The following is a 13,109-nucleotide window of genomic DNA, read 5'->3' as shown; positions in this document are numbered from 1 at the left end:
TTCTGAGGTGTTTTCAAGAATTTGGAGTTGAAGTGTTTAAGCGTAGGATGTAACTAGAAATGTTGTAAATCTTAAAAGTAATGAATGATGGTTTCGGTGGTTTGATGTGATAAGAATGCGAATGAATATAATTTACGAATGTAGTGATCTTAGGAAGATAACACATGCTAAAGCTTTGGATGTCCAATTGAATTTGAATGAAATGGTTGTTCTTCGGTGAACAGGTACATATTTCTGTGGATGTGAGTAGGATAGTTAATGTCTGCTGAATCAGAATTGAAGATTGTAAAGTGTAACATGTTAATGTGAATTCTAAATATTTCTTGGGTATTACCTACCCGTTAAAATATTTTTAACATCAACATTTTGTACAAAAGAATTTGAATATATACCCACATATATATTTTCTTCGGATATAAATCATGGATTTAATGAGTTAATATCATATTAGTCTCATCTGATTTGAGGTTGGAACAAGAATAAATAATCTCCAAAAACTTTTAGAAACTACATATTCTCTGCAGAGTATTTTTTCAATGTAGTTATGAATCAATACTTCTTCGTTTTTTGTTACTGGTATTCCTTGGTGTCTATGGTGCGTATGATGTTGATGCACGTGGCACAGATTGTGATGTTGAGGCTTGTGATGAGATGTTGTTGTTGATGAAGATGATGGTGCTGATGTTGTTTCTGATACTGATGCAACTACTGGTGCTTATAATGCTTGCTGTGTTGATGATTTTGGCGGTACTATTAAGGCTGTTACTGATTCTGGTAGTGTCGTCGATGCTGGTGATGTTGACGATACTGCTGGTGGTGTTGCGGTTGCTGTTGGTATTGCTTATGGTACTTGGGTAGTAGATGTGAGCCTAGCTTCCAAATCGTGCACTGTTTCCTCCATGGTTTCTACTTTACGCTCTAGTCTATGGATTTGTTCTACCCATTCCTCCGTAAGGTTTATCAATTCTTGATATTTAGTTCGAAGTCTTCTAACTTCTTCTAATAACCCTATCTGGTTAGAATTCGGGAGTAAAGGACGAATACTCTCTTGGGCTACATCGAGTCGACCTTCGAGGCGGAAAATCCTTGCGAAAAGAGTGAAAATGGTATTGCGAACAGGTTCATCGGTAAGCGGATCGAGTACTCCGACGTTTGGTGGTAAGTTTGGTTCGTGATAAGGAGTACCTTCTACATTTCTCCATAGGGTGAGTATTTTGCGAACCCATCCCCATTTTCTGAAGAAATCGAGGTAATTGATCGGTGGGTGTGCTCCCGTCACGCTATCTTCTGAGCTAGAGGAACTTGAGGAATCAGGTGAGAAATCCATATTATGTGTTAGGAATAGGGTTTGATATGAAATGGGTGTTGGATACTGAATGATATATTCGTCTCCTTGAATACGTATACATAGCAAAATGATTTCAGTAAATTACGGAGGAAATTTAGGAAAAGTGTTAGACAAAGTCTATTGGGATAGATATGATAAGATATGATTTGTCTATACTCCATTTATGCAATAATTGCAGTATGACGTGTCTATAAAAAAATGATAAATATGTAATCAGATAAACTTTCAATTCGTAATGGCCTATTCAGGTCTAGGGGCTTGAGCTATAGGATCCTTTAAATCGGTAATCCAAACCCTTCCATTCTAGAGTTTCATAGACGCCACCCGTCAAGAAAATTCAATGATAAAAAATAACGAGAAAGCAAAGATTTTGGAAGTAATGAATATGAATGGTAGAGATTTCAAGAATCATGGATAACATTTCATGTAATACATATGTAATACACAAAACCATGATAGATGACATAGGAATGTCAAGAATTTCAATAATCATGAGTGATAGCCCTCGGTGTCTGTAATGATGATAGGGTTCATGCTAGTCATCCTAAAAGAATGAGAGAAGGAAGGTTACAAGCGTTCTAAGGAAGACGTAAGGCAAGAGGTAAAAGTATAGATAACAGATAGCAAGATAATAAGAGATAGGTAATTAAAACTAAAGCAGGAAATGCTATAGTCCTAAAGATTGCTAAGGCACCCTAGCTAACACGTAAGGCACACATAAAATGCAATCTTAGTTCTCTATAACAGTACTGCTCTGATACCAATCTGTCACACCCCCAAATAGGGCCTGGGGTATTTGTGACTAATTATATCAAATCACAGTTGTATAAATAAGAACAACTCTATATGAGACGTTTTATTGAGTTTTGCAGCGAAAGATAAATAGATTACATTGTATTTAGAGCATTAAATATTTTTAAATGAGGTAAGTAATGCAATGAGACTCCAAGCACGGCAAGAAATCATCATCAAAGCAGCAGATATACAGCGGAAGCAATATTTAAGTACATGAGAATAAACATGCTTTAAAAAGTTAACACGAGGTTGAATGAGTTCATAGGTTTGTCATAAATAATAATTTCAGTAAGAGATATAGACCACAAGATTTTTATCTATAAAAGTAGATCTCGCAGGGATATAAACGTAGTGCCAAGTTTGTGATATTTAGACTAAACAGTTTCAAAGTTTGCCCCGTGACAAGTTGTATTGTAATACAATGACTTGGTCAAATGTATCGCGGACGTTACTCCCGATAGGCCTACCCCCAATAATTAAGAATGTGTTATGTAAAAGCAATTAAAAATATCACAGTGGGGACTTGCAGGACATAGCAAGATATAGCACAGTTTATTAGTTGGTACTTGTGTCTAACGTATAAATCAGTTATAAAAGTTGCGCATGTATTCTCAGCCCAAAAATATATATAAAAAGGGAGCTATGAAAACTCACGAAAAATCAGTTTTAGTATTTGTATTCATTTCATAAAAACAGTTATAAAAGTAGCGCATGTATTCTCAGCCCAAAAATATAGATAAAAAGGGAGCTATGAAAACTCACGATACGATACGATACGATAGTTTGTAGTAAATATGCATAGGATGGCACTGAACAAGTACAGAGTTGACCTCGGATTCATGAACCTATATCAAGTATATATATTAACACATATACTCGTAATCGAATAAGTTTATATATATATATTTTAGTTGTTATATATTTCTATATATATACTTTTATATATATATATATATATATATATATATATATATATATATATATATATATATATATATATATATATATATATATATATATATATATATATATATATATATATATTCTATATATAAGTATTTATTTGAAAAAATGATATTAATAATGATAATGAATAATGAGTTGTATTATTTTGTAATAACAATAATAATACTAGTAGTAAAAATGATAATAATCATAATAAGGTTTTAAAAATAATAATAATAATAATAATAATAATAATAATAATAATAATAATAATAATAATAATAATAATAATAATAATAATAATAATAATAATAATATAGTTTTGATGATAGCAAAAATGTTAATTTTTGTAAAAATGATAATAACGATAATAATTTTAATAATAACAATACTAATAATAATTATACTTATGTTAAAAATGATAATAATAATATTATTAATTATAAAATGATACTAATACTAATATTAATAAATTGTGTTATTTTCATAATAATAATAATAATAATCATAATAATGATAATAATACTAAAATGGTAACTTTTATTAGTAATAATAATAATTATAATACCATTATTATTAATAATAATTAAAATCATAATAATTATAATGATAATAATTATAATTCTAATAATAATAACAATAATAATAATAAAAATATTGATTAAGAAAACTACATCTAAAAGCTTTTCTAAAAAAAATCGCCCCGAATCGGGCTCGAACCCGAGACCTCACGCTACCTCACTAACACCCTTAACCATGCCTCTATTCGTTCATATCTGATTTATATCACAACTAAATTTTATTTAAACTATCTCTGTGTTTCTTTCTTCTTCTTCCCTCTTAATTCAAACGACCAGAATCAAATCAACCAAAGGGCAAAACAATCGAATACTAAATAATTTTAGTTCATCATTAAAAACAGACACGACTTGTGAAGGGTATAATTGATCAATAAAAAAAATAAAAACTTGCTGTAATGAGATGAACTCGAATAAACTCCAATGGCGATTTTAAATTTTAAAATGATTTAGCTCGTGTTTCCTACATGAAAAAGGTTCAAAATCCTTCCTATAAACTTCTAAAATCCTCAATTTAAATTGAAACATAAAAACAAACTCGAATTTTACGATGAACACTTAGTTGACTTTTTGAATTTTAAAGTTTGACTCAAGAATTCGAACTCGATAGAAAAAATTGAGACTCGAGATTTTCTAGATAGTTTAAGTGATAGATTACAAACCAAACTGCATTTCCATATTTTTAAATTGAAAATAAAATCGATCAAATGCTAAAAAGCTATGGCGACAGAGTACAGACGGGTTTTTAAAAAAATAAATAAATAATATATCTTGTTAAATTTGATAATTGCTGAAAGGAAGTCGAATGAATTTGTTTAACAACTGAATTGATTGATTTATAATGGATTAAGAGTCGATAGAAAACAAGATTATAACCAGTAGCAATAATAATAAAATATCACGATAAAAAAAAAAATAATAATCACGATTAAAAAAATAAAAAGCTGGATCTGATTTTATTAAAAGCAGATTTTGATTACAAGGAAATAAATAAAAAACTAAAAAGTAAATTACCTAATTTCTAACCTAATTTTTATTAATAAATAATAATGCTTTTGATAATAATAGAATTAATAATGATAATATTAATAATAATAATATCAAAATAATATTAATAATATAAATAATAATAATAATAATAATAATAATAATAATATTAATAATAATAATAATAATAATACAAATAATAATTATTCTTTTAATACTATTGATAATAATAATATTATTAATGGTAAAAATAATGATAACAATATTAATGATAAAAATGATAATTTTTAATTATAATTAATAATGATAATAATATTGATAAGATAATAATAAACTTAAAAATAATGATAAGTTTAATAATAATTAATAATAATAATAATAATAAAAATAATAATAATAATAATAATAATAATAATAATAATAATAATAATAATAATAATAATAATAATAATAATAATAATAATAATAATAATAATAATAATAATAATAATAATAATAATAATAATATTAATTATTCTATTAATGATAATTATAATGATAGTTTTAATAGTAAAGACAATCTTATTAAAAGTGATAATTTAATACAAATGATAATTTTAATACCTTTAATAATAAGAATGATAATAATGATAGTAATAATAATAATTTCATTAAAGATGGAAATTTTGATTAAAATGATAAGATAAAATGATACTTTTAATTATAACCATGTTTCTAATATTAATGTTAATAATAACTTTAATATTATTAGTAATAATAATATCAATAATTAATAATACTAATAATAATTATATTAGTAATATTAATGATATTGAGAGTAATAATACTTGTAATAATGATTAGTGATATATTAAAAATTATATTAATAATAATATTAATATAACGAATTAATATTAATGCATAATTATTTACGAATAATGGTTCGTGAATCGTCGGAATTAGTTAAAGTTAGGTTTAATTTTAGTCAGAAATTTCCGGGTTGTCATACACGGTTTGACCTACGATCGACCGTGGACCAAACCGTGAAGCTTGATCTTTCATTCTAAGATTTGTTTGGTTTTGATCTTTTGATAGAGTAAGTGTGGATTAGTAAACTTGTATATTTATGTCAAGATGTCTACCATCATATCTAGTTATGTGCATGTGTCATCATCAAAACACTTATTGTTATGGGTTAAGATTAGTATAATACTCATGTATTAATAACAAGTAGTCAAGTAATATTCATGTAATGACTAGCAATAGATCACTAATTAATCTAGGATTAAACATATAGTGATGACATAGCATTGAACCAAGGCTATGTAAGTTTTACTTGCAAAGTGGTATTTGCAAGATTAATGTATAAGTATACATTAATGTCCAACACATGTACAAAGGAAGAGCAACTCTTGGTTGGGACTTGATGACCATTCTAAATATGTCTAAATACATTTTAGATGCACATGTTTTCCCTGTAACACTTATGTGTTATTCCTTAATCAAGGCTTAATCATCATTAATGTGTCATTAGGTGTGATTTACCAAGACTGATGGTCGACCGTGGACCAAATAGTGAACCTTGATCTTTCATTCTAAGCTTTTTTTGATTTTGGTCTTTTACTAGAGTAAGTGTGGATTAGTGAACTTGTATCTTTATGTCAAGATGTCTAGCATCACATATAGTTATATTCATGTGTCATCATCAAAACACTTATTGTTATGGGTTAAGATTAGTATGATCATTAAGAATAAACCCACATTCTCCCCCAACAAAAGGTTTTGGAATATATGGGCAGGTTTGAGCTTCTCTCACTAAGAAAATTGGTTGTCAAAGGGAGTCGGATAGAAGGTGCCCTGCCGGTGCTCGGGTTTTTGGTGATGTTTGGTTCAACAAATAAGTTGTTTTCTTCGGTGTGTCCAATTAAGAATCATTAGGTGTGTAACCCCCCAACTTACAAAGTTTAATAAACGATATAATAAGGAACTAATAGACAAAAGGGCGTTAACCTTAATCAAAGTCAAACCATAGTCAATGTCTAAATTAACCAATATTTTCATAAAGTGTTAATAACCTATATATAAAGTACTAACTCTTGGGACAAAGATCTCTAAGGTAAATGTGCTAAGTACACTCCAAGTCTACACTCTTCCCTCGATCCCAACGCCCCTTGATTACCTATCGCATAAGAAAGAAAAATGGAATACGACTGAGCCAAAGCCCAGTGAGTGGATATAACAAAGACAAGAGTATGGTATGACATGTAATGATATGCATAATGATCCGTCTCAAAATAGGCAAGCATTTCGGCAAAAACTATGCCCGGCACTACGCGTCCCGGATTGCCAACTCCTTTTCTCGTCATCCGTCTGACGTCTTCCCGGATATTCCATCATGACGGACAAATGGCAAAGCTAAGAACCTGGATGACATACACGCAATCGGTATCACACAACCGGTCGAGATAATCATAACCAGGCACCGCAAAACCAGTCATCATAATCATGACCATGAAGAAACACTTGGCAAGTATTTAGGCGAGACCCACCCGGCTAGACTGAGAGCACCGTGATGCCTTAACCGGAATTAACTCACCGATACCACCGTCTCGGTCTTCCAAACCAACATGAAGGCACTCCCGGGACAAGCGCGTTGTCCTGAAACAGAACGCTTTGTCACGAGGTAGGCACCCTGTCCCGGAATGACCACTTGGTCACGGAGCAAACAAGCATGCAAGTCGCATGCCATGTCAGCCCGCAAATTTAGGGAAGTTCGTTAGGATCTGTTATTCCCATGAAAGGGACGGGTGCCACGTCACCCCTCGGGATTCGCAAAGTTTGTTACAACCATGAAAGGGACACGTGCCACGTCATCATTCCCTCCATAACATCTATAAATACAGAAGCGAAATCCTTCATTTGAACAACACTGGATGCATAAACGTTACTCTGCCAAAATCAATGGCGACAACGTCACTCCAGTCGTTAATTTAATTCTGATCGGTGCCTCGATCACCATCCGAGTTAATCTACGCTAAGATATTAAATTATTCGATTCCGATCGAATAAGGTTAATTCAATTGGTTGTTTTACGCCCTTGGAATCCTGATTCCAAATCGGGGTTCGCTCAATTATTGGAGTTAAAACAACGAACCTACTCTTTTTCCCAAATTAAGCACTCAAACCCGAAATCTAATTACACTTAACGATTTTGGTTTGATCAAATGGCGCCACCTAATGTAGTGAGCCGAACTTTTCCATGTTTATATATATTAAATGAAATTGATATTTACATGATTAAATGTTTCCAACATGTTAAGCAATCAAACTTGTTAAGACTTGATTAATTGAAATAGGTTTCATATAGACAATTGACCACCCAAGTTGACCGGTGATTCACGAATGTTAAAACTTGTAAAAACTATATGATGACATATATATGATTATATATATAGTTAACATGATATTATGATAAGTACGTATCTCATTAGGTATTTTAACAATGAGTTATATGAAATGTCCCGTTCTTATTGATTAAAAACGTTCCATATTAATTGATTTCGTTGCGAGGTTTTGACCTCTATATGAGACGTTTTTCAAAGACTGCATTCATTTTAAAACAAACCATAACCTTTATTTCATCAATAAAGGTTTAAAAAGCTTTACGTAGATTATCAAATAATGATAATCTAAAATATCCTGTTTACACACAACCATTACATAATAGTTTACAATACAAATATGTTACAACAAAATAAGTTTCTTGAATGCAGTTTTTACACAATATCATACAAGCATGGACTCCAAATCTCGTCCTTATTTAAGTATGCGACAGCGGAAGCTCTTAATAATCACCTGAGAATAAACATGCTTAAAACGTCAACAAAAATGTTGGTGAGTTATAGGTTTAACCTATATATATCAAATCATAATAATAGACCACAAGATTTCATATTTCAATACACATCCCATACATAGAGATAAAAATCATTCATATGGTGAACACCTGGTAATCGACATTAACAAGATGCATATATAAGAATATCCCCATCATTCCGGGACACCCTTCGGATATGATATAAATTTCGAAGTACTAAAGCATCCGGTACTTTGGATGGGGCTTGTTGGGCCCGATAGATCTATCTTTAGGATTCGCGTCAATTAGGGTGTCTGTTCCCTAATTCTTAGATTACCAGACTTAATAAAAAGGGGCATATTCGATTTCGATAATTCAACCATAGAATGTAGTTTCACGTACTTGTGTCTATTTTGTAAATCATTTATAAAACCTGCATGTATTCTCATCCCAAAAATATTAGATTTTAAAAGTGGGACTATAACTCACTTTCACAGATTTTTACTTCGTCGGGAAGTAAGATTTGGCCACTGGTTGATTCACGAACCTATAACAATATATACATATATATCAAAGTATGTTCAAAATATATTTACAACACTTTTAATATATTTTGATGTTTTAAGTTTATTAAGTCAGCTGTCCTCGTTAGTAACCTACAACTAGTTGTCCACAGTTAGATGTACAGAAATAAATCGATAAATATTATCTTGAATCAATCCACGACCCAGTGTATACGTATCTCAGTATTGATCACAACTCAAACTATATATATTTTGGAATCAACCTCAACCCTGTATAGCTAACTCCAACATTCACATATAGAGTGTCTATGGTTGTTCCGAAATATATATAGATGTGTCGACATGATAGGTCGAAACATTGTATACGTGTCTACGGTATCTCAAGATTACATAATATACAATACAAGTTGATTAAGTTATGGTTGGAATAGATTTGTTACCAATTTTCACGTAGCTAAAATGAGAAAAATTATCCAATCTTGTTTTACCCATAACTTCTTCATTTTAAATCCGTTTTGAGTGAATAAAATTGATATGGTTTCATATTGAACTCTATTTTATGAATCTAAACAGAAAAAGTATAGGTTTATAGTAGGAAAAATAAGTTACAAGTCGTTTTTGTAAAGGTGGTCATTTCAGTCGAAAGAACGACGTCTAGATGACCATTTTAGAAAACATACTTCCACTTTGAGTTTAACCATAATTTTTGGATATAGTTTCATGTTCATAATAAAAATCATTTTCTCAGAATAACAACTTTTAAATCAAAGTTTATCATAGTTTTTAATTAACTAACCCAAAACAGCCCGCGGTGTTACTACGACGGCGTAAATCCGGTTTTACGGTGTTTTTCGTGTTTCCAGGTTTTAAATCATTAAGTTAGCATATCATATAGATATAGAACATGTGTTTAGTTGATTTTAAAAGTCAAGTTAGAAGGATTAACTTTTGTTTGCGAACAAGTTTAGAATTAACTAAACTATGTTCTAGTGATTACAAGTTTAAACCTTCGAATAAGATAGCTTTATATGTATGAATCGAATGATGTTATGAACATCATTACTACCTTAAGTTCCTTGGATAAACCTACTGGAAAAGAGAAAAATGGATCTAGCTTCAACGGATCCTTGGATGGCTCGAAGTTCTTGAAGCAGAATCATGACACGAAAACAAGTTCAAGTAAGATCATCACTTGAAATAAGATTGTTATAGTTATAGAAATTGAACCAAAGTTTGAATATGATTATTACCTTGTATTAGAATGATAACCTACTGTAATAAACAAAGATTTCTTGAGGTTGGATGATCACCTTACAAGATTGGAAGTGAGCTAGCAAACTTGAAAGTATTCTTGATTTTATGTAACTAGAACTTGTAGAATTTATGAAGAACACTTAGAACTTGAAGATAGAACTTGAGAGAGATCAATTAGATGAAGAAAATTGAAGAATTAAAGTGTTTGTAGGTGTTTTTGGTCGTTGGTGTATGGATTAGATATAAAGGATATGTAATTTTGTTTTCATGTAAATAAGTCATGAATGATTACTCATATTTTTGTAATCTTATGAGATATTTCATGCTAGTTGCCAAATGATGGTTCCCACATGTGTTAGGTGACTCACATGGGCTGCTAAGAGCTGATCATTGGAGTGTATATACCAATAGTACATATATCTAAAAGCTGTGTATTGTACGAGTACGAATACGGGTGCATACAAGTAGAATTGTTGATGAAACTGGACGAGGATGTAATTGTAAGCATTTTTGTTAAGTAGAAGTATTTTGATAAGTGTATTGAAGTCTTTCAAAAGTGTATAAATACATATTAAAACACTACATGTATATACATTTTAACTGAGTCGTTAAGTCATCGTTAGTCGTTACATGTAAGTGTTGTTTTGAAACCTTTAGGTTAACGATCTTGTTAAATGTTGTTAACCCAATGTTTATAATATCAAATGAGATTTTAAATTATTATATTATCATGATATTATCATGTATGAATATCTCTTAATATGATATATATACATTAAATGTCTTTACAACGATAATCGTTACATATATGTCTCGTTTAAAAATCATTAAGTTAGTAGTCTTGTTTTTACATATGTAGTTCATTGTTAATATACTTAATGATATGTTTACTTATCATAGTATCATGTTAACTATATATATATATCCATATATATGTCATCATATAGTTTTTACAAGTTTTAACGTACGTGAATCACCGGTCAACTTGGGTGGTAAATTGTCTATATGAAACATATTTCAATTAATCAAGTCTTAACAAGTTTGATTGCTTAACATGTTGGAAACATTTAATCATGTAAATATCAATCTCAATTAATATATATAAACATGGAAAAGTTCGGGTCACTACAGTACCTACCCGTTAAATAAATTTCGTCCCGAAATTTTAAGCTGTTGAAGGTGTTGACGAATCTTCTGGAAATAGATGCGGGTATTTCTTCTTCATCTGATCTTCACGCTCCCAGGTGAACTCGGGTCCTCTACGAGCATTCCATCGAACCTTAACAATTGGTATCTTGTTTTGCTTAAGTCTTTTAACCTCATGATCCATTATTTCGATGGGTTCTTCGATGAATTGAAGTTTTTCGTTGATTTGGATTTCATCTAACGGAATAGTGAGATCTTCTTTAGCAAAACATTTCTTCAAATTCGAGACGTGGAAAGTGTTACGTACAGCCGCGAGTTGTTGAGGTAACTCAAGTCGGTAAGCTACTGGTCCGACACGATCAATAATCTTGAATGGTCCAATATACCTTGGATTTAATTTCCCTCGTTTACCAAATCGAACAACGCCTTTCCAAGGTGCAACTTTAAGCATGACCATCTCTCCAATTTCAAATTCTATATCTTTTCTTTTAATGTCAGCATAGCTCTTTTGTCGACTTTGGGCGGTTTTCAACCGTTGTTGAATTTGGATGATCTTCTCGGTAGTTTCTTGTATAATCTCCGGACCCGTAATCTGTCTATCCCCCACTTCACTCCAACAAATCGGAGACCTGCACTTTCTACCATAAAGTGCTTCAAACGGCGCCATCTCAATGCTTGAATGGTAGCTGTTGTTGTAGGAAAATTCTGCTAACGGTAGATGTCGATCCCAACTGTTTCCGAAATCAATAACACATGCTCGTAGCATGTCTTCAAGCGTTTGTATCGTCCTTTCGCTCTGCCCATCAGTTTGTGGATGATAGGCAGTACTCATGTCTAGACGAGTTCCTAATGCTTGCTGCAATGTCTGCCAGAATCTTGAAATAAATCTGCCATCCCTATCAGAGATAATAGAGATTGGTATTCCATGTCTGGAGACGACTTCCTTCAAATACAGTCGTGCTAACTTCTCCATCTTGTCATCTTCTCTTATTGGCAGGAAGTGTGCTGATTTGGTGAGACGATCAACTATTACCCAAATAGTATCAAAACCACTTGCAGTCCTTGGCAATTTAGTGATGAAATCCATGGTAATGTTTTCCGATTTCCATTCCGGGATTTCGGGTTGTTGAAGTAGACCTGATGGTTTCTGATGCTCAGCTTTGACCTTAGAACACGTCAAACATTCTCCTACGTATTTAGCAACATCGGCTTTCATACCCGGCCACCAAAAATGTTTCTTGAGATCCTTGTACATCTTCCCCGTTCCAGGATGTATTGAGTATCTAGTTTTATGAGCTTCTCTAAGTACCATTTCTCTCATATCTCCAAATTTTGGTACCCAAATTCTTTCAGCCCTATACCGGGTTCCGTCTTCCCGAATATTAAGATGCTTCTCCGATCCTTTGGGTATTTCATCCTTTAAATTTCCCTCTTTTAAAACTCCTTGTTGCGCCTCCTTTATTTGGGTAGTAAGGTTATTATGAATCATTATATTCATAGATTTTACTCGAATGGGTTCTCTGTCCTTCCTGCTCAAGGCATCGGCTACCACATTTGCCTTCCCCGGGTGGTAACGAATCTCAAAGTCGTAATCATTCAACAATTCAATCCACCTACGCTGCCTCATATTCAGTTGTTTCTGATTAAATATGTGTTGAAGACTTTTGTGGTCAGTATATATAATACTTTTGACCCCA

Source organism: Rutidosis leptorrhynchoides, chromosome 11 (assembly GCF_046630445.1).
Source record: "Rutidosis leptorrhynchoides isolate AG116_Rl617_1_P2 chromosome 11, CSIRO_AGI_Rlap_v1, whole genome shotgun sequence".
NCBI classification, from domain to species: domain Eukaryota; kingdom Viridiplantae; phylum Streptophyta; class Magnoliopsida; order Asterales; family Asteraceae; genus Rutidosis; species Rutidosis leptorrhynchoides.
This window is presented reverse-complemented; position numbering follows the sequence as displayed.